The sequence below is a fragment of the Melanerpes formicivorus genome, unplaced genomic scaffold (genome assembly GCF_026170545.1).
Source record: "Melanerpes formicivorus ecotype bairdi unplaced genomic scaffold, bMelFor1.0.p_v2 SCAF_30, whole genome shotgun sequence".
Lineage (NCBI taxonomy): Eukaryota > Metazoa > Chordata > Aves > Piciformes > Picidae > Melanerpes > Melanerpes formicivorus.
Window position 1 is genome coordinate 3,112,817 of NW_027142382.1, and position 23,729 is coordinate 3,136,545.

Here is a 23,729-nt window from a genome sequence, read left to right on the forward strand (position 1 = left end):
ACGGCTCCTCTCCCAGCGGGGATGGCTGGCCGGTGAACACCGCCCCCTTCACCCCAGGCAGTTCCAGCGCTCCCCGAGCATAGGGGGAGCCCTTGGCTGCGGGGAGAGCGGTGCTGAGGGCGGAGAAGGGGCGAGGCTGATTGCCGCAGGGCAGCACCTGTGGGCGGCAGGGCGCGCCTGCCCATGCCCTCTGGCTGTGCTGTGCTGAGAGGGCAGAGGTTTCCGCGCGTGGCGTGCGCGCTCCGTGCCCGAGCCGGCAGCTGAGCCGCACCGCGGCGGGAGCAGGGTATCACCTCCCAGCTCCATCGAACTGCGGAGTTGACATCAGCAGCCCTCAGCTGCTTCGGTGGCGGCGGGGATGTTGCTGCCTGTGTGTATTTTTCTCCTGCTGCAGAGGTACTTGGTAAGTCCTTCTTTCTTAATAGCAACTGTATTGGGTATTTCTCCCACCTTGAGAAGAACTTGAGGGAGCGGGGAACGAGGTTGCCCACTGAGCGGTCCTGGCGGAGGGCGAGTGCCGCGGCCGGGGAGGTCGCTCTGAGCTTGTCCGGCTGTATAGCTGCGGCACCCCGGAGCAGGGTTGTGCTAGCCCCACTCGTCCTCCCTACCCCGCCGGCCTGAAAAACCTGATGGGAGGTGCTTGCATGTTTAGCTGCTTTTTGTTTTTTAATGCTTTCCTCTATGATAATTTGAAGGTGATGGATCTTGCCTGTCAGTGATGCTATTTGTAGTTATTGTTCGGTGGAAGGGATGATAAGGAACAGATCCTTAACTGTCCTCTTCGTCACCGAGCAGATGAGTGGCTTTGTAGCGCTCAAGTGAAAATCAGCTCTCCGGTGTGTACTAGCCAAGTTTTCTTCCAGGGTTTTGCAATGAAAAAGATAGTGTGCTTGCTTTATTTACATTTTATTATATGACTGCATAAAAAAAGGAGTAAATGAAGGAGACTGAGAGCCACTTACATTAAGTAGTTTGGGTTATTTGGTAGTTACTGAGTGTGGCTAGCCAACATGCATTTCAGCATACCCAGCATGCAGTCATACTGCAAGGAATAGTGAGGTAAAAGATTTAGTGCCCCGGAGTCAGTGGTTTTTGGAAAGCCTTGAGAAGGCTGCTAGGCAATCATTCACAGAGCAGCCCTTCATGTGAACGTGAGAAGATGGAGGTGGGAAAATCACCTGTGAGATTGTGAGGAGTGCAGGTGCTAGTGATTTGCTTTATGCACTTCAGGTGAGAGATATGTGTGCACAGCCCACTGCAGTGCATAAATGAGTGCAGGTGCTAGTGTTTTGCCTTATGCACTTCAGGTGAGAGATATGTGTGCACAGCCCACTGCAGTGCATAAATGAGTGCAGGTGCTAGTGTTTTCCTTTATGCACTTCAGGTAAGAGGTTTGTGTGCAAGGTGCACCCCAGTGCAGTGCATAAAACACTTTAAAGCTCCACGGCTTACAGCCTTTCAGAGCACATGTTGTTGTGACTGGATCCAAAAGAATGAAAAAAGTGATTGGATCATTGCCTAGAAACGTCAAAGTGAGGAGTAATGGGCTTTTAAGTAAGAAAAGGATTAATAGCATCCAGTACTAGAAATGTGAAGTGGGGCATTCTGAAAGCAGACAGGGGGTGCAGTTTTTTAGACTAATGATAAAACTTTAAGAATTTAGAACAGAAAACCTTGTTTTACTTTTTAATAGCAGGTCTGTTTTTAATAGGACTTTGTGTGGAGAAATCTTGCATGCTACATGTAGGGAATCCTGGGGGAGGTAGTTGTGATGAGCCCTTTTTCCCTCTATTAGGCAGATGATCAGGAAAGCTGTGTCATCTCAGAGCACATGCTCCATATGCTCTCTCTTTCCTTCCCCTTGCTTCCCCAAGGTTTTTGAGGTAAAAGAGCTCTATACTATCAGTGATTAGCCTTTGGCTATGTGCTTTTCTGTCTACCTCTAGTGTAAATTATTCCCCAAATGCAGTTACATCCAGATATCTCTGCACTTCTGTTTTACACCTAAGCTATTAGAGTGAAACTCTAGAAGGTGAGAGTTGCTGCTCATAGATCTGCAAAGGGTTTGAGGAATGTGGTTTGTAAGGCTGGAGGCGTGAATACGGTTTCCAGAAAATATTGGTGTGTTTAAACATTAGAAGTAATTTAACACAATAACATTTCCAAACTTTCTTCAACACTACATTTACCCTTAGCAGCATTTTTTGACTTTTATAGGTTTGGGGATAGCTGAAACATGAAGTTCTTTTGGGATGGAGCAATGCTTATTTAACCAAAGTCTACGTACATTTCAGATTGTAGCTATGTTTTTTGGAGTGGAAAACCAGTAAGTATGGATGATCTTACTAAACAATTGTCAGTGTGATGTTGCAGTCATCTAGTTGTTTTCCTATCTGCCAAACATATTACATAATGTTATCTCCTCGAAATCTTTTGATCAGGATAGGTGATTTTCATATCTGATGATTAACTGTTGCCTCTTAGTAAGACATTTGGTCCTGCAGAATGGAGAGGGAGGGAATCCATTTGATAAAGCAACAGCTGCAGTGCAGGATTGCTCTGTGACTGAGCATTTAGTTTCCCAGTTCTTTATTGTTATTGCTTTGCCTACATTTGCCCTGCTTTGTAATTAAACTTCCTTCATACCGATGATGAGTATGTTGATGTGTTTTCCCCAGAGCCTGAAAACTTAGGAAAGTAGAATAGGTAAGAGCAGACTTTGAAGAACATTGTGGGTTTGAGTCCATAGATAGTAGGTAGGAGGTATATTTGTGGTAGGCACAGGAAGCTGGTATTGTGTGAATTTCCTTTTGGCTCTCTAGAGTAGATTTTCCCCATCTATTATATAGAAGGACCATGTAAACATGCACATCCAATGTATGCCAATGAACATAATGGATACATGCAAGATATGCCAGGGGAGCCTTCTGCATTCTTTCTGTTCCAAACAGACTGCCTCTGCTGTAAAAAATAAATCTCTTTAAGCTTGTATTTTAACCTGTCCTGGATACAATGGAGTAGCCTCATTCTGTGTGGCTTTCTGTTTGCTGAGGCACAATTTCAAAGCAGAATCAACTTCTTGGGAGTTGAATGAGTCTATTGATTTTTGTTTTTAATCTGTGGCTCAGCCTGCACCAAAATGTCTTCATAATTCAGTTACTCCAATCTGTACCCTTTTATTTTCACTGGAACTTTTCCCTAGGTATTTTTTTTTTTTTTTTTTTGTATTGCTGAGCAACTTAAATGAATATCCAAAATGAAACAAGAGTCCATTGTGGTTTGTATTATACCCCACAAACTAATATTAACAGAATGCTCTTAAATGAACATTTTATTTATTTTTGAGAGTTGCTTTGCATATTCACTTCAGTTCATCTCTGAATAAATTCTTTGAGGCAACCCTCACTGATGCCACAGAAGTTCTCTTTTCAGTTGCTCTCTATCTTGTGGCCTTTTTTTGGTTGGTTGGGGGTGTTGGTTGGTTGTGGTAAATTATATGAAATGTCTGTGCTGAAAGGTAAGGAAGACTGTGATTTGAGGAGTGACTGCATTATGCCTTGAACTAACTTGTGATCTGAATGCAGCTGAACTTATTAGCGTCTCTGCACCATGACTCTAGTAACTTTTGGATGAGACTAATACCTCTGACCTGGACAGCCTCACAAGTAGAGCCCCTGGAAGTAGCAGGTGTGAGGAAAAAGAATTTACTGCATGAATGTCTCAAAAGTTTTTACACAATGCAAGGATGGGGACAAAGTGAGACTTGTGTACAGGACCAGTGTGTTTCCAGGGGTTAAACAGGAGAGGGACGCTTAGAGCAAATGTGGGGTATTTTTAGTATGTAAGGTACAGAAATTGCAGGGTGTTATCTGAATACCACAGAAGCAACTGTCCATGACCACAGGAACATTGTTTCCAAGGATTCTGCTATTAGAAAAATCTCTGGGAGGAAGCACTGTTTGAAACAAGCCATTTGTCATTTGGAGCTGGTATTTTTCATTTGCAGTTACCACACACCACAGTTGATAGCTTGTTGAGCTGTTGTATATGACTGAACCTGAGCTTGCCTTCTTGCTTCTGGAGGCATTGCAGAAGAGTAGAAAAGGTCAGACTTGGGAAGAGATGTACTCAGTATTGCTTCTAAAACTTCACTCCTCCTTCTGATTCTTTCTGCAAAATTCCTAGTGCCTGATGGGTGAGGGAAGAGAATAATGGAGGAAATCAGGAACTGAATTCCTGCTCCTGCAATGTTAAACCTCCTTAACATAATGAATAGGCTAATGATTCATAGAATTGAATACCAGATTGGAAGGGACCTCAAGGATCATCTAGTTCAACCTTCCATAGGGTAAGAATATAGTTTAAATGAGGTGGCCTATCACCCTGTCCAGATGGGACTTGAAACTGTCTAATGTAGAGGAATCCACCACCTCCCTTGGAAGTTTATTCTAATGTGTAATAGTTTGAATGGTGGATTTTATTTATTTTATTTTTTTCTGGCATCCAGTCCAAATCTCTCCTGTGTCCATTTGTCTTTAGCATGTAGCTCTCTGCAAAAAGTCATGTTGAAGGTGCCAGGTGCTTACACACATGTGTGACTTCAGAAGGCTAAGAGAAGTGTGAGTCACACATTCAGTTAAATAAAGCTCTGGTGTAGGAATTGCTGTCCATTCACTGTAAACATTAGTGCAGCAGTAGTGCTAACTGCACTGTGGAGTGTGTTAACATGGACAGGTGAGAATGTGAGATGTGTATTGGGATGGGGGTTAGGGAATATGTGAAGTAATCCAGAAGACTGGAACGTAATGAAAGTGAGTGTGGTGGGTTGAAAATTCCCCCCAATATAAAATTGCCAGACCAGCCTAGTTTGAAAGCAAATGAAGCTGTATTTACAAGCACAACTACAATCTAAAATATGGAATGCAAAGAATATGTAAAAAAATAGACAATATTTACATGTATTTACAATTTATAAACAACACAAGAATCCTTATTTGAACACCTCCAGGGACAGGGACTCCACCACCTCCCTGGGCAGAACATTCCAATGGCCAATTACTCTTTCTGTAAAGAACTTTCTCCTCACCTTGAGCCTAAACTTCCCCTGGCACAGCTTGAGACTGGGTCCTCTTGTTCTGTTGCTGGCTGTCTGGTAGAAGAGACCAACCCCCACCTGTCTACAACCTCCTTTCAGGTAGTTGTAGAGAGCAATAAGGTCTCTCCTGAGTCTCCTTTTCTCCAGGCCAAGCAACCCCAGCTTCCTCAGCCTCTCCTCATAGGGCTTGTGCTTCAGACCTCTCCCCAGCCTCATTGCCCTTCTCTGGACACGTTCAAGTGTCTCAATGTCCTTCTTAAACTGAGGAGCCCAGAACTGGACACAGTACTTCAGGACTGGAGAATAATAATTTGTTAGGTAAGAAAGAAGGTATTTTGTTTCTGCTGTGGAATGATTATGGCAGTAAAGAAAGGCGGAGAAGCATGAGTAACCTGTGCAAACAAAAGTGTCAACTGGCTCATGCTGTGGTAAGCAAGGAGTGCCCTGAAAGACTAGGGTGACAGGAATTCTTTGTGCCATAGTGCTGGTGGTGTATTTGTGAACCCTGTCCTTTCATTAGTAGACATTTGTCTGGGTTTGGCTATTCAAGTGTAAAACCTGGAATTTAGCTGAATTTAAGTGCACATTATCCCAGCATTTGGGCTGTCAGCATTTCATATTAGAAATAGTATCACCTTGGATTTTCTGTCTTTCCTGAATGTCTTTAGGCAGGGTTTGTGATTTTTTAAAGGGAATTCTCTAAGAGAGTTGTTTACATAGTGTCATCCACGATAGGGTATAACTGATCTGACAGGAATGTGCTGTTTGCCCTCATCACAGAATGTTAGGGGCTGAAAGAGACCTCAAAAGATCTAGTCCAACCAACCCCCCTGTCAGAGTAAGATCACTTATACCAGATTACACAGGAATGTGTCCAGGTGGGCTTTGAATATCTTCAGAGAAGGAGACTCCACTACCCCTCTGGGCAGCCTGTTCCAGTGTTCTGTCACCCTCACAGGGAAAAAGTTTTTCCTCATATTTCCATGGAACTTCCTATGCCTCAACTTCCACCCTTGTCCTGTCATTGGGCATCACCAAGATGAGCCTGGCTCCATCCTCTTGGCACTCTCCCTTTATGTATTTAGCAACATAAATGAGGTCACCCCTTAGTCTCCTCTTCTCCAAGCTAAAGAGCCCCAGCTCCCTCAGTCTCTCCTCATAAGGAAGTTGTTCCACTCCCTTAATAATTTATCTGGCTCTGTGCTCAACTCTTTCAAGTAGCTCCCTGAGGTCCTTCTTGAACTGAGGGGCCCAGAACTGGGCACAATATTCCAGACACAGCCTTACCAGGGCAGAGTAGAGGGGGAGAAGAACCTATCTTGACCCTATCACAGCCCTTCTAATATAACCCAGGATGGCATTCGCCTTCTTTGCCACAAGAGCACATTTCTGGCATTGAACCATGACCTTGCTGATGACATTGCATTTCTGTCATGGAAATGATTTGTGTGATATGAGTTTCAAAAATGCACATTCTCAATGAAATGTTTAAATAATGAATGTAGTATTGCTTACACCCAAATTGAAATGAAGATCTCACTTCTGATTAATTTTGTACAAATGTTTTAATATTGACTTGCCACACCACATTTCCAAACACAAAAAGACTGTGTTTAGAAATAAAAGCAACCAAACATTTAGCTTTAGGCATGAAGAAAGATGTGTACCGTTGATACTTGCAAAAGACTTCTTATCAATTTGCTGAGCTTAGTGCTGGTGATTGCTACCAGTGTCTCTAATGTCATTTTTCAAAGTAAAGCTTGAGGGAAAAAAAGGGCAAAGAAATGTGTTAAGGACTTGTTTTCATTGTCCACATCCTTCAGCTTCCAGTGAGATTGTATATGGTTTTAATTGGTCACCTACTATGGCCTGGACAAATCCTGCTTCTACTTTTAACAGTGTTTCAGAAGAAGTGTCTCTCTTGTGTGAGGAAAGGAAACTCATTTACAACCTACCTCCCTGCATGAATCAAGGGTGCACAACATCCAGTAGTAGAACTTGTAAGCCAGTCACAAGGTACTGGTTTTAAGTTCATCACATTTCAGAACAGAGTTAATCTTTGGGCATAGTTAGAAATACCCTACCTATTTGGTGCTTTTACAATTAAGAGTAAGAAGGCTAGGGTCAGAGTGGCTGGAGAGCAGCCAGGCAGAGAGGGACCTGGGGGTGCTGGTTGATGGTAGGATGAACATGAGCCTGCAGTGTGCCCAGGTGGCCAGGAGGGCCAATGGCATCCTGGTCTGCATCAGGAACAGTGTGGCCAGCAGGAGCAGGGAGGTCATTCTGCCCCTGTACACTGCACTGGTTAGGACACACCTTGAGTACTGTGTCCAGTTCTGGGCCCCTCAGTTTAGGAAGGAGGTTGACTTGCTGGAACGAGTCCAGAGAAGGGCAACAAAGTTGGTGAGGGGCTTGGAACACAGCCCTATGAGGAGAGGCTGAGGGAGCTGGGGTTGCTTAGCCTGGAGAAGAGGAGACTCAGGGGTGACCTTATTGCTGTCTACAACTACCTGAAGGGAGGTTGTAGACAGGCAGAGGTTGGTCTCTTCTCCTAGGCAGCCAGTACCAGAACAAGAGGACACAGTCTCAGGCTGTGCCAGGGGAGGTTCAGGCTGGAGGTCAGGAGGGAGTTTTACACAGAGAGAGTGATTGCCCATTGGAATGGGCTGCCCGTGGAGGTGGTGGAGTCGTCATCACTGGAGGTGTTCAGGAGGAGACTTGATGGGGTGCTTGGTGCCATGGGTTAGTTGTTTAGGTGGGTTGGATTGGTTGATGGGTTGGACACGATGATCTTGAAGGTCTCTTCCAACCTGGTTTATTCTATTCTATCTTTGGTTTAAAGATAATGAGATAGAATGGCTTTCAAGGCAGTTTGCCACCTTCTGAAGATTGCTGCTTCTCTCCCAGACTGCTCATGGATTAAAAAAACTGACAGATTAAAAAAACACCCAACCCGGAAACCATGGGGTTTCTTTTATTTTTGCCTTTTACTGCTTAACTGAAATGACCTGGCTGAAAGTCTTCTTTCTGAACGAGTGCAGTCTTTCTTGTGGTCCATTCTCGCTCCTACTCCCATTGTGAGTGGGCTGAAGATTCTGGCTTTCATTTGTTGAACATCTACACTTGTTCACATGTTGACTTCTGGTGAGACAGCTGAGACAGTGCTGTTACTACAGATAGATTAATTTCTTTAAGTTTAAACATACTGTACATCAATTCAGACACTTGCTGTGTCTGTTGCACGTCACCTTAAAATGCCTGGTAATACCACAAATGATGTTTCAATAGCCTGATATTTCTCCCTTTAATTGAAAAAGTAATGCTAGAAAAGCAAGAACCTTAAATCTGGGCAACAGAGTATTTCATTTAATACCAAAAGTTCTGGCTTCAGAGCACTCTGTCCCTCCTGTCCTCTCCTAGCATTGGGTGAAGACGGTTGACAGAGTACGTGCTGGTGTCTATTGCATGACCCTGGGTGACTGAATCATGCCACTGACTTCAGAGTGAGGAGAGCACAAATGTGACATGGGTCAAGACAATAAAAGACGCCCAGAAGTTCTACATTAGAGTTCAATAGTCTGTTTAATATGAGAGATGTAGCCTTCTTTAAGGAAAGGAATATGTGTATGTTCACATACAAAGGAAACTCTCTCAAGCTGATTTGCAAACATAATTTTGTTGTTAGGCAGCTATGCAAGTGTCTTCAGACACTGTCTGAGGGAAGCAATACAGTAATGCACAGTTATTAGTGCATAGGTTATGTGAGAGAAGGTTGAAAGCTTTCATTACTGCAAGTGTTCTTCAGCCTTGCTGTCCATGTAAGGGCCTCCATTCATACCTTTCAGCTTATCCTTTTGTTTTGAGAAGGAAAATTTAAAGACCTAGAAATCATGAAGGACAAAATACACAGAAAGACATTCTTTCAGTATTGTAAGCAGATCTTTCCTTTGGGAAGCAAAGCAGTGCAAAGGTCATAAAAGTGTTTTATATTTGGGTTCCAGAGGAGAAATAGTTCTGGCACACTTTTATGAGATTGTAAGGTGTTTCCATTGACTGTCATACTGTCACACATACTCAAAAAGCAGTTCTTAGGCAAAAGAGTAGCAGCAGAAGGATTAGGCAGTATCATGCCTCAAGGGACAGAAGGGAATAAGCAAGAGGCCAGTGGCAATTAACCGTCTGTGTTTTGTAGCTTAGAGTGAGTTCCTTTTTGTCTCCCAGTGGGTTTCAGTGTTTAGTTTTGAAGACCTAGTATTCCTAGGTAGCTTGTGGTTAATTTAAAAAGCTACATAACATAGACCAAAAACTTGCTCTGTTGAAATACTGTCTTAAAATAGCAGTGGAAAATACCTCTAATATTAAAGTGTACTCCCAGTGTTGTGATATTCTTTGTGAATATGGGTAGTGCAAAGAGCAAATGAGCTGAATGCATGGCTCCCTAAAAATAGGGAGAATTTTTCAGTCGGCCAGAGTCTGCATTCATAGAACCATAGAATGGCTTTGGCTGGAAGGAACCTTAGAGATCATGTACCCCAACATGGGCAGGGATGCCTCTCAACTTGACTTGGCTACTCAAGGCTCTATCCAACCTGGCCTTGAACACCCCCAGGGAAGAGGTATCCACAGCCTCCCTGGCTAGTCTATTCTAGAGTCCCACCAGCCTCATACTGAAGAACTTCTTCCTAAGATCCAGTCTAAACCTACTCTCTCTCAGCTTGAAGGCATTCCCTCTTGTCCTGTCACTAGACACCCTCATGAACAGTCCCTCTCCAGCCTTCCTGTAGGATCCTGTCAGGTATTGGAAGGCAGCTCTAAGGTTCCTGCAGAGACTTCTCCAAGCTGAACAAGCCCAGCTCCTTCAGCCTATGCTCATAGCAGAGGTACTTCAGCCCTTGGATCTTCTTTGTGGCACTCTTCTGGACTAAGTCTTACAGCTCTGTGTCATCCTTATGATGGGGACACCAGAACTGCACATATTATTCGAGGTGGAGGCTCAACAGAGCAGAGTAAAGGCGCGGGATCACTTCTCTTGACCTGCTGGCCTCACTCCTCTTGATGCAGCCCAGGATACAATGTGTGTTTTGGGCTGCATGAGCTCACTACTGGCTCATGGTGAGCTTTTCATTAATCAATACGCCCAAGTCTCTTTCTTCAGTGCTACTCTCAAGCCACTCTGCATCCAGCCTGTATTTGTGCCTGGGTTTGGCCCGACCCAGATGCAGTACTTTGCACTGTGACATGTTGAACCTCATGCATTCGAGCAAACATTTCTGAATTAGCTAGATGCCAATTACTTTATAACATAAATGTATCTGCACCCTTAAATTAGGGGACCTTGAGCATATTCTTTGCACTGACTTATTAACACATTGCAACTTTTTCATTATTTATGGAATCCCACATTGTTTATCCACCTGACTTATTAATGCTGCATCTCCAGTTAATACCTGCTGGAGTGTGAGGTTGCTGACTCATAAATGCATAGAGTAGTATAAAATAATTTTAGCTTTCTGCCTGTGGGTTTTCTTGCATTGCAATAGTCTGATCTTCAGTTGTAGAGGCTTACTTCTACAAATGTGTTTTGAAACCTTGTATAAATATAAGATTGGCTTGAGACAATGTATAAAACCAGCTGAGCAGCAGTGGTCATGGCAGTGTTGTAATGAAATACTGTGTGATACTTGAGATGTCCAGGATTCTCTAGAAATAAACAGACATTTTACCAGTTATGCTTTTTGGTGGGCTTGGCTGAAAAGGTATCCAGTGATACTAGCAGATGAAAACTAGGCTTTTATTGTGCTCAGGGACTTGTTCTGGTTTACTGCAAATCCCTGGATGGAAATGAAGAATGTATTTGAACCAAACTGAACAATATAATGATAATTAATTTTCTTTAAAGAGAGCTATATTAGTTTATATTGCCAGAGGACCTGGATTCTTGTTTTAAAAGCAGTTTAAACTTGACTTCTTGTTCTCATGGAGAATTCTGTCTGGCACAGTGGCTGGGGAGAGTTCTTTTATTGTCATTCCAGACACAAATTTAAATGGTTAATTCCCTCACATCCATGGAAACTTACTCATTTGTATGTGTACCCCTGCACATCTGGAAACCTGCTGGAGGCTGGCAGTTCTCAGTCTTCTATGAAAACTCAAATCATGTGAAACTGAGTTATGCTCATGTTCACGTGGGCAGATTTTCACGACAAGCTTGAACACCAAAATAGGCTTTACAAGGCTTGTGGTGGTTCTGATTTAGAACAAAATCTATACTGAATAGGTTTGAGTAGGTTTTATTCTAGAGTGAGTTTGAACAGTCATTGTTTCAGTCACAGGGGCTGAAAGAGAATGGAAATAATTGCCTCAAGCTCTAGCAAAACCAGGTAATTTTTCCCAACTCAAAATATTTCACCCTTAGAGTCCCTTTCCCAACTCTTGCTACAAGAACTCTTCTCTCTTTTCTTCCAGCAGAGTACCAAGAACAGTGGGCTTACTTCACCAAAATATAATTACACTTTCCCCACACCAAAAGTTTGCAAGTATAAATCTGTCAGGTGACCCTAACAGGGATGGAGTGGGGGAAATTTGTGACCAAAAGAAAAAGAAAAAAACAAAGGAAGGTAGGTTAGTCACTTCCTGAAGGCTGAAAGAGAGCAGTCAGGCAAACTGAAATCAACAGAATAGTATTTAAGCCCTTTATACTATTGACTTACTCAAAGTCCTCAAATGAATTATTTGTTTTGGTGTGTAGTGTTCCTACACTACACCTCCAAGTTTCATCTGCTCCAGAAACATGAATTTCATTGCTTAATGGGTGACACAAGCTTATGGAAAGGTCTCATGGTCCTTCATGTATTTTTCCTTGAGGTCAGCTCTTGGGGCAAGAGAAGAGATTCTTCCTGTGTAGGCTGGGAGATGAAGAGGGCAGAAGCTAAGAGATGAGCTGTGGTTTACATGTGGAGAAAAGTTTCCTCTTGGTAGCAGTCTGCTGTTCCTTTTGGAGGATTGTCACTCTTCCTATTTTTACATGCTGATAGAAATTCTCATGAGGAGCGGTGAACTGACGATTTACATGACAATGTATCACTGAACAAAAGTGTTTCAGAAACTTCCAAGAATTTGGGGATTTTATCATAATTTACATGGAAATTACTTGTATAAATGGAACTTCTATTTTAGACATTTCTATAATAAAGTACTGAGGAGACACAATCTGATTAAAGAATTGCAGAAAGTCAAACCATATGAAACCTATCTGATCTTTAAATGCCTTTAAATGAGTTGTAGGAAGCGTTGCCTGCTACAAAAAGAGAAGAGAGTTTGAAAAGCAAATGAAAACTTCATAGAGTTTAATACCAGCAAGATGTCAGAGCAGGTAAATTGATGGATAGATTTTGAGAAGTTTCATGTGATATTATACACATAAACACATGCAAGATTAGTATTATGTATTCCCCAATGTTTTGGTGAACTTGACAGCATGAGTCCTACTTAGCCAATCCTGCAGCAGCATGGAAAAGAGTAATCTGACTACTCTGTGTCTAGCAATTACATGGTGACTTGATCCTGATTTTCTTGCCTACTTCTTCAGGCTGGAGGGTGTGTCCCAGTGTCAAAACATCCAGATCACAGAATTGTCAGGGTTGGAAGAGACCTCAAGGATCATCTAGTTCCAACACCCTGCCATAGGCAGGGACACTTCACTCTAGATCAGGCTGTCCAGAGCCACATCCAGCCTGGCCTTAAAAACCTCCAGGGATGAGGTTTCTACCACTTCCCTGAGCAACCTCTTCCAGTGTCTCACCACCCTCACGGGGAAGAATTTTTTCCTAATGTCCAATCTGAATCTGCCTATTTCTATTTCTGTTCCATTCCCCCTAGTCCTATCACTATCTGCCACCCTAAGAAGTCCCTCCCCAGCTTTCTTGTAGGCCCCCTTCAGATACTGGAAAGCCACAATAAGGTCTCCTTGGAGCCTTCTCTTCTTCAAACTGAACAACTCCTATTCTCTCAGTCTGTCTCCATAGGAGAGGAGATCCAACCCTCTCATCATTCTCGTGGCCCTTCTCTGGACATGTTCTGGTACATCCACATCTTTACTTCTACTCTCTTTGTCTCCACAGTAGGTCATGAGTAATCTTCTTTTCAGGTGGTTTGTAACAGCAGTATGACCTGCGCTCAATACCTCTAGGATCAGTGGATCCATTTATTAAACCAATTTTAGTCTACACCTAGAGACTGAAAATCTAATTGTGCCCCTCCTTTTTCATCCTTGGGTAGGACTTCCCTGTTCCCAAACATTTGGATTGTGTATAAACAATTAAGCTTCTAAACAAATTTTATTTAAACAAAATATTTTTCAGTGTCCTGGCTTACTCCCTTTACAAACAACGAGGAGAACATCCCACGGGTGAGATCATCTCTCATACAGCTTCTCAGTGATTAACCAGAGACTGTCTTTCCTTGATCTGCCTACACTCCCAGGGAGATGCTAGTCTGGCTCAGGGAAACAAATTGGATTTTGCTCACATGTGGGCAATGTGTCCTTGGCCCAGGCCATCTCCAAACAGCTGCTTTCTCTTCTTACAGTGTGCAGGTTTGTGCCTGTTGTGTCACAGGAACACATACTTCTGCCTTGAGCCATGGGATGGATACTTCCTGTGCACATCAAGTCATTTGGAAGGACTGGATCCACTCAAAGCAACCATACCTGGGGACAGGACTTCCTAGTGGGTTACAATCAGGCAAGATGTGAAGCTGTGGTACAGCACAGTAGATTTTTATTATTGCCGTATTATCTACCAGGTGTGTGGTGAGCTGACCAATTGCATTTGTTCATGCAAGTTCACAAACTGGGTGAAAGCATTTGGGTTGCTGTAAAGGAGACATAGCATTAAAGAAGCCTCAGATGGGAATTGGAAGAATCTTACAGATGAGATTTAGCAGGTTGGCATCTCTGACAGTAATATCCCCCTCAAAAAAAGGTTGAATGAGGTCATTGCTATAGGGAAGGAGTTCTTTTTTGTGGGAATTCATGCTGCATCTGCATTCAAGCTGCATGCAAAAAATCTGATTTTTTTTCTTTCTTTCAGGTGACATTGAAGGAGTTATGAGTAAGCCTTGCATAAGAGGCTTATCTGTGGGTTGGATTTTCATGAACATAAAGAAGTGCACCCCTGGGATAATGCTTTGTACCCATGCGTGCAGCACTAAGAAAATTTGCTCTCTGAGGTTTTCTGTAATGCCCAGAGCCCATTGCAGTGAATCCTATTGTGGCATGAAAAGAGTAAAAATATATCACCACTACTGTGTGCACACCAGTCCTACACAGCTGGTTGAACTCCAGTATCTTTGTGCACTCAGCCTTTTTGGAGTACAGCTAGCAATGTTGAGCTATGTAGTAAAGGGAGGCTATCCACTCATTTTCCACAGATTAGTGTTCACCACTGTAGCTTATTTAAACTTTAAGTGTATCTGTTTACTAGTGAAGGAGAGGTTTTTATATTCATCTGGTTTGTATTAATCTTCTTAGAACAACTTACCTATCGTACACCCATGTATGGAAGCCAGAGTAACAGGAGCTAAATGAATGTATGGAAGTCAGAGACTTTGAAGGAAAGGATGACCCTATATCAGGATGTGCTTCTAATTTGTGAGTTGGAAGAAGTGGCAACATGAATCTTGGACTTTGCATTCAGAAGATTGAGGCTTGCTTACTGTGCAGGAAGAAAGTTGTACCACAGTGTAATGTATCCTCATTGCTCTCTACAGCTTACTTAAAGGCCATGTAGAGAGGCTGGTGCTGGTCTCTTCTTACAGGTGATTAGTGGTAGAAGAAGAGGGAACAGCCTCAAGATACAACTGTGTAGGTTTAGACTGGACATGAGAAAAAAAGAGCTCTCTTCTTCAATGGTCAGTGTTTGAAGAGAACTCTGTTCTGCCTTTGATTGCAATCTGTGCATTCCTGAATGCAATTCCAGAATCCAGCTCCTGAATCAAGTTCACATCTGCTGGTCAGTCCAATCTGGGACTTCCCCAAAGCTTCAATGGAGACAGTGATGAAATTGCCAGCAGAGGGGCTGGGTTCAACATTGGGTTTGTATCTTTGTATGTATTTATGTCATTTTATTATTATTTCCATTAAAGCTGTCTTACTTTTCTTTGACAATCCAGAGAAGGCTGAGGGGAGACCTCACTGCTCTCTACAACTACCTGAAAGGAGGTTGTGGAGAGGCTGGTGCTGATCTCTTCTCACAGGTAATTAGTGCTAGAAGAAGGAGGAACAGCCTGAAGATACGACTGGGTAGGTTTAGACTGGACATGAGGAAAAACCAGTGGTCAGGCATTGGAATGTGCTGCCCAGGGAGGTGGTTGAGTCACCAACCCTAGATGTGTTTAAAGGTCATTTGGATGTGGTGCTTGGGAATATGGTTTAAGGGTTAGCCTTGTAGAGTAGGGCTGTTGGTTGGACTTGGTGATCCTGAGGGTCTTTTCCAACCTGAATATTTCTAAGATTCTGTTTAAATGAAGGTGAATCTGTGGAATGCTTATCTAAGATAATGTGTAGATAGCGGGAAACAGGCTGAGGACAGACCAGCTTGTTCCTGCAGATATGAGCAGAAGCACAGAAATCAAAAACAACCAAACGAGCACATGTGGAGAGGAAAAATGCAAATAAGAGGAAGACCCTTGCAAGCCCACTGCCACATATGGATGGGAGGAGATGAACTTAAATGAATAGGAACTAGCATGAATGTGTAGTAGCTATCTGTATAGTAACTCTGTAAAACTTGTGTTCAGATGCACATGTTTGGAGGGGAAACACCCTGTGTCCAGTGCTGTGTCTAGCACTGTACATACTAAAGAATACATGCTTAATGGTCTTGGAGTTTTTCCTATTTCTCTGTATCACTAGTTTACCAAATCTACTGTTTAACAAAGCCACAACAGATGAAAGTTAATCATCTTTTGGTCCTAAAATTCAATAGTCTAAAGATTTATCCTTTTTGCAGGGAAGTACATTCCAACCTTCACAGTTTTTCTCCTTGCTATGCACCAAAGAAAGTGCCCAAGCTCTAATTTAATTCGAGGAAAACTTAACCTTCTGTTGTTGTTGTTTAATGGAATGGTGTTCCCTGCTTGAATATCACTTACTTCCTTATGGCAGGAAACCTTACTGAGGATGTTATATGCAAATAGCTCTGCATCCTGTGGTCCCTCTGCAAATGTTTGAGTTCATACTGTGTTTGACCTATGGACTGGAATAACTGCCCTGCAGAGTTGCATGATCAAATGAGCTGCTACAATACTGGATTCAATTAAAAGTTCTCCCATCTGCTAGTCTGTATTGTTTTGAAATGAGCTTCCATTTCTAAGAGACTACTCAGTACTGCTATAGGTAGTTTATTTATTACATTAAGAGGTAAAGGACTGGAAGGAAGAAGGCTGTGAATCTAAATAAACTTGCTAAAAAGTAATTTAGAATTTCTATGACTCATTTAAGAGGGGAAAGAACTTCCCTTTCTGAGAGTGATCTAATCATTATTTCAGTAAGATCTTGTAGTTTTCTTAGTGATGAATTGAAGACAATGTTGTCTTCAGATATTATTTTTAGCAGGTATTTAACACTGAATTACCCCTACAGAGTGAATGAAGATTGATAAAAGGGATCAGGCTAGCCTTTCTTCTTGCTGGGGTTGGTCTGTAGTTCTTTGGGTTAAGTTTGAAGCAGCTGAGTGAATAAAAATGTTCAATAATTTGTTACTAAGTATGATCCCCCACAGACTGGAGGAGAATATTCTATTCTTTTGATATGCTTTTAATAGCCTGAGGTGTTTTCTTCATGAGGCTCTGATTTCCATTTCAGCAGCAAAGACAAAGCTATGTTGTTATGCTCTCAGGTTCTGGTTATATTTTCTGCTCTCAGGCAGCAGTTTGAAATGGTTGTGTTATTAGCTGGACTTTATGGCTTCACCTTGTGCATTATAGAGCACTAATAACAGTCACTGGAACTTAAGTAAAAAAATCTAAGGGTTTTTTACATTAAAATAAAATCTTGTATAAAAAACAACTGAAGGAAAACTATATTCCTTAATGTCTTCCAAGATGTCATCTCACAGCTGGAAAGGCCTTTTAACTGATTTTCTTAGCGTCTCTTGTTATCATTTAGTTGGAAATTATTACTTTTACAATAGCATTGCTGCTTTTAAACAAATGTTGCAGAGAACAATTTCAGATTCCCAGTTGATTTGAGGTGCTCTGTAGCATTTGAATATAGGAGTGTGATCACGTTGCTTTGAACTACTTTTCTAGTTTAGTAGTTTAGCTGTGTCATTGTCAAAGATTAGGGCTGGGCTTGCTACTAGAGGAATGACAAATGCTTCTCAAAGGGAAGAGAAAGGGAATAAGAGAATCACATAAGCATTCAGGTTGGAAAAGACTCTCAAGCTCACCAAGTCCAACTGATAACCCTGCTCTACAAGGTTCACCCTTAAACCATATCGCCAATCACCTCATCCAAGCCACCTTTAAACACATCCAGGGTTGGTGACTCAACCACCTGGGCAGCACATTCCAATGCCTGACCACTCTTTTTTCCTCATGTCCAGTCTAAACCTACCCAGTCATATCTTCAGGCTGTTCCTCCTTCTTCTAGCACTAATTACCTGTGAGAAGAGACCAGCGCCAGCCTCTCCACAACCTCCTTTCAGGGAGTTGTAGAGAGCAGTGAGGTCTCCCCTCAGCCTCCTCTGGATTGTCAAAGAAAAGTAAGACAGCTTTAATGGAAATAATAATAAAATGACATAAATATATACAAAGATACAAACCCAATGTTGAACCCAGCCCCTCTGCTGGCAATTTCATCACTGTCTCCATTGAAGCTTTGGGGAAGTCCCAGATTGGACTGAGCAGCAGATGTGAACTTGATTCAGGAGCTGGATTCTGGAATTGCATTCAGGAATGCACAGATTGCAATCAAAGGCAGAACAGGGTTCTCTTCAAACACTGGCCATTGAAGAAGAGAACTTGACCCTTGTCATCCCTCAATTTTATACTGAATATGATATATATGGCGTGGAAATGCCTCACTCATCATTTTAGGGTCACCTGTCCTGTTTGCTTCTTGCCACAAGTGTGGCCTCTTATTTATTGCACCCCAGCATGGCACACAAAATTTAGCAATGACCTTGGCCTGTGTAGGAGCAAGTGTGTAAGCAATTGCCTTTCTGCATTCCAGTCCTTGGTAGTAACTATGAACATCGAGCATTACCACTTCTAGGAGCAGACAGTGACTGCAAAAACTTCCTGCTAATTTCAGAAAGTGCAGTCACCTAGACACTGAGCTGAGAAGTAAATTCAGCAAACAGAGTTAGTTCTGTTCTAACTCCAACCAGGACACTCGCTATTGCTTTACATTCAAGAGCATAGTTGCTCTACAGTTCTGCCATAGTGTGCATGTATTTATACCCATAAATAACCAATAGATAAATGTAGGTATTTTTCCCATTAAAAAATATGTTTTGGGGCTTTGAAAGGCCACAAAGGGGCTGGTGTGGGTCACAGTATAACTTAGGTTGGAAAGGACCTCGAGGATCATCGAGTCCAACCTATCAACACAGACCCCATGACTAGACCATGGCACCAAGTGCCACGTCCAATCTCCTCTTGAACGCCTCCAGGGACGATGACTCAACCACCTCCCTGGGCAGCCCGTTCCAATGACGAATGACTCGCTTGGTGAAGAACTTCCTCCTCACCTCAAGTCTAAACCTCCCCTGGTGCAGCTTGAGACTGTGTCCCCTTGTTCTGGTGCTGGTTGCCTGGGAGAAGAGACCAACCCCTTCCTGGCTACAACCACCTTTCAGGTAGTTGTAGAGGGCAATGAGGTCACCCCTGAGCCTCCTCTTCTCCAGGCTAAACAATCCCAGCTCCCTCAGCCTCTCCTCATAGGGCTTGTGTTCAAGGCCTCTCCCCAGCCTTGTTGCCCTTCTCTGGACACGTTCAAGTGTCTCGATGTCCTTCTTAAACTGAGGGGCCCAGAACTGGACACAGTACTCAAGGTGCAGCCTAACCAAAGCAGAGTACAGGGGCACAGTGACCTCCCTGCTCCTGCTGGCCACACTATTCCTAATGCAGGCCAGGATGCCATTGGCCCTCCTGGCCACCTGGGCACACTGCAGGCTCATATTCAGGTGGCTGTCGATCAGCACCCCCAGGTCCCTCTCTGTTTGGGAGCTCTCCAGCCACTCCGACCCCAGCCTGTAGCTCTGCATGGGGTTGCCGTGGCCAAAGTGCAGCACTCGGCGCTTGGACTTGTTGAATGCCATCCCATTGGACTCTGCCCATCTGTCCAGTCGGTCGAGGTCCCTCTGCAGAGCCTTTCCACCCTCTAACTGACTAACATCTGCTCCTAACTTGGTGTCATCTGCAAACTTGCTGATGACTGACTTGACCCCCTCATCCAGATCATCAATGAAGATGTTGAAGAGGACGGGTCCAGAGAGGGGCAGCAGCGCTGGCCCTCCAGAGGGACCTGGAGAGTAGGTCTGGTGGGGAGTGGCTGAGGGAACCAGGGTTGTTGGGTTTGGAGAGGAAGGGGCTGAGGGAACTGGGGTTGTTTGGTTTCAAGAGGAGGGGACTCATTGCCCTCTGCAGCTCCCTGATAGAAGGTTGGGGTGGAGTGGGAGTCAGTCTCTTCTGCCAAGTGACTAGTGATAGGGTGAGAAGAAATTCCCTGGAGTTGTGCTGGGAGGTTTAGGTTGGATATTGGGAGGGATTTCTTTCATGAAGGAATAGCCAGGCGTTGAGCAGGCTGCCCAGGGAGACGGTGGAGTCACTATCCCTGGAGGTGTTCAAGAAATGTGTGGACATGGGACTTCGGGACACGGTTTAGGGGACATTATGGTGTTGGGTTGACTGTTGGACTTGATGTTCTTAGAGGTCTTTTCCAACCTTGATTCTGTACCAAATTATTTTCAAGGGAAGACAAAGATATGTGGAAGGTTTTTGTTCTATACAACAAGGTGAAGTATTTGGTATTTCATGGTCTGACACTCAAAGGTCCTGGAAGACCATAAGTTTCTTTAAAATAATATGGTGTTTTAGGGGCTTAATATGCTTGATAAAGCAGTGTGTTGGGTTGAAGATTCCCCCCAGCATTAACTTTGCCAGACCAACTCAGTTAGAAGCAAATGAACCTGTATTTACAGGCAAAAATCTACACTCTACGATGGAATGCAATGAATATGTACAAAATGTACAGTATTTACAATAATATACATATATTTGCAATTAGCAAACAACATAAAAACCTCCCTGGTCAGAGACCAGGGAAGCTCCCCCCTATCCCCCTGTCCCAAGGGAGAAAGGAGCAGAGTGAGAAGCAGCACATTAGACTTAGCCAAGGCCAGCCCAAAGCGCACAGATTAATCTCTCCTGAGCGAAGCAAAACAGCCAAGATCAGAAGAGAGGAGAGAGAATTGTTTTGGTATGGCTTGTCTTATTCTAGATATTTATCCAAAGATTTGTTTAGAATAATATTTTGTTTTCCTTTTTACACCCAGTAGTGATTTATTTCTATTTTTCTACTTTTCTGCTCAAAATCTGTAGCTAATTTTAAAGGCACAGCCTAAAACCACCACAAGCAGGCTGTCTGTAACTGGAGTGTCCAGCCATCAAGATACACTAAATTACCAAACTGTTTCCCTTCCTATCCTGTCATAAATTTAGAGGATTTTGCTGTTCTGTCTAAAATTTGAGATAATACATCAAAAGTGCTCTACAGATCAGTGTTTGTAAGGTGCTTGGGTATGTGTGTACAAGCATGGTAGAAAAAGTTGAGTCATCTGTTAATTCTGCATTCAGGAGTGAGAAAACACATGTCATAAATAAAGTATAAGCTGTATGGGGAATAAGGACAGTAGGAAGATGTTTTGGGCAGCTGCTATGCCCTTATCTTTACTGCACCCTGAATGGAACAGGAGTCCTGTGGAAAACAACATTGCTGATTCCGTATTTTTAAGGTTTATGCATATAGCCAAGTGGGCAAAGTTTGCATGTTTTAAGGTGTTGAACAGTTCAAAATCTGATGTAGCACTAAAGGCTGTGCCTAAAACTTTATGGCTTAGGGTTTTGGTTTTTTTTTGTTTCCCAGAGATGTCCAGGACATAGAACAACATTTGCCTAGGTGGTTTGTGCTTGCACGCAACCTTAGTTGCTCAGGTTTGGAATACTACTGATACTCACAAGTGGTAAAGGCAGGGATTATTATAGAATTTGATGATTAGAAAGTGTTTTTGTCAAGACCCTGTATTTTTGATTGGTTTTGTTTGCATTTATTTACTATTGATTCTGGAAACAAACTGGTTTCAGGCAAAAACTTGAACTGCAGAAGCTTGATCTAAATGTAAGGAGGAACATCTTCATTCTGAGGTTGGTAGAGCACAGGAACAGGCTGTCCAGAGAGATGGTGGAGTTCCCCTCTCTGGAGTAATTCAAAACCTGTGTGGATGCTATCCTGTGCAAGCTGCTCTGGCAGGGAAGTTGTACCAGATGACTGCCAGAGGTCCCTTCCAACCTCTATCATTCTGTTACTCTGTCTGACATTAGGGTTTTTAAATGAAGATGAAAAGCTGTGTCTGAGTGTGCTAATTTGCAACAGTGATAAAGGAAAGAATAAAGATGTAAATAAGTCAAGACCATGCACTTCTAAAAACTGAGGATGCTTATTCTCTTGTAAGATAAAAAACTTCCAATCCCATTGAGTTGTTCTTCTGCAGCCTCTGAGGGGACCCAAACAGTTATAATCAGTACCCAATAGTCTACATGCGGAACCGTGGGGCAGTATTTGCTAGTGAGTGGTATTTCAATGTCAATAGAATGAGCAGATGTCTACATTTAGCCCTTATCTGAGCCTAAACTATGGCAATGGCTCTGCCACTCCATGTCCTCCCAGCAGAGAAATCAGGAAAAAGGAGACTTGCAGTTGGAAGTGAAAATGGATTTAATGAAATAGCCAAACTGATACCAATGTCAATATGAAGTCTATAAAGTTATACTTTGACAAGCAATGGTGCAGCAGCCACAATAACCAGGAAAGCAATCTTCAAGGGCAGGGTCAGGAAGAACCCAAGCAGGAGGCTCCCCTTGCCTTGGCAAACTTCCTCCTTTGTTATACTGAGTGTGATGTTCATGGTATGGGCTATACCTGTAAGCCAACTCAAGTCAGCTGTTCTGGCTGATTCAGAACTTCTAATGGCCTGCAGCCAGATAAACCCATCATAGTTTTATCATGAAGAACTTGGCTTTACAGGTCAGGTTGTGACTGGTTGATCGCTGTAGGTTAACAAGAATGAGTAGCAGTAGTGAGAGATAATACTATTAGCATTGCCTGACTATGTCCCCATCATCTTTGAGAATATGTGGTCTCTAGGTGAGGACATGGAGCCACCATTCCTTACATGCTGGCAGACTTTGCCTACTCTGTGTACCCTGGACCATCACAGAGGTGATTTGTCCCTATCTGAAAGATCTTTCATAGATTTCCTACTGGAAAGGAAAGCATCAGGAGGAAGAATTATTTCACTGTGAGGGTGACAGAACACTGGAACAGGCTGCTCAAGAGGGGTGTGGAGTCTCCCTCTCTGGAGATATTCAAGACTTTCCTAGATGAATTCCTGTGTGGCCTAGTATAGGTGATACTGTTCTGGCAGGGGGGTTGGACTAGATGATCTCTCAAGGTCCCTTCCAGCCCCTGACATTCTGTGATCATCTTCCTATCTTGAACCCAGATCAGTGAGTAGTTTGACCTTGCAGGTATCAACACGTTGGTGTTGTATCAAGTAGCATAAACTGTCTGTACTGCAATTGCCATCAAAAGGCCAAAACAATTACTATCCAGATTGCTGGAGTAAACTTGGCCAAAAAAAGAGACAGAAAGCTGCTACAGAAAGGTCAGGCTATGATTAATATCCTGTGAGTGCAGCTCTGCATTATCTTTCTCATGAATAATTACTCTTTTGCCATTTCACCACAAAGCTAGTGTACCAGTAATATGGTGCCTGTGCCCATGCCCACCACCTCTTCTCAAAGCTTGGAAGAGTAGCTGTAGGACAGATAGCAACTCTGATAACTAACATAAAGTTAATTGTATACAGTAACTTTTCATTTTCTGTGGCTCTGCTCTAGCAGATGCTGGCTGGATGCTCCTGCTGGCTTGCTGACCTTGGCTGTGTTTCTTTGTTGTGGCTAAGTACTAACAAGCTACGCTCTGCTCTTCCCTCTCTCTTTTCCCTTGTACAGGGAGGAATAAGGAAGCTGAGAGGGGGAAGCTGTTGGTAATCCCCTGGTTTTATCCAGGGTTTTTTTTGGTATAGTTTATAAACTGTAAATATATGTAAATATTGTATATTTTGTACCTATTAATTGCATTTCATATTTCTGGATTTTAGTCTGCTTGTAAATACAGTTTCATTTGCTTTCCAGCTGAGCTGGTCTGGCAATTTTATTTTGGGGGTAATTTTGCCCCACCACAATATGGTAGAAAAGGGAATCCGAAGTGAAGAGAAATGATTGAGGGTTTGTCTGAGCCAAAGAAGGAGCTACTTCTTGAGGGCTTCTGTGTCTTCCTGTTGCTTGT

At 42.9% G+C, this 23,729-nt stretch overlaps 1 protein-coding gene across 3 annotated transcripts in view; it reads left to right on the forward strand.

Moving 5' to 3' along the window:
• Positions 1–356: 356 nt before the first annotated feature.
• The window catches only part of SYTL5 (synaptotagmin like 5), a 102,469-nt gene continuing 79,096 nt past the window's right edge, over positions 357–23,729 (forward strand). For 2 of the 3 annotated variants that reach the window (XM_068155071.1, XM_068155072.1), the window contains exon 1: positions 2,283–2,326. The gene's annotated coding sequence lies outside the window, so the exon portion shown is untranslated. Of the gene's footprint in view, positions 404–2,282; positions 2,327–23,729 lie in introns of those variants that run through there. The other variant, XM_068155068.1, reaches the window with a different exon arrangement.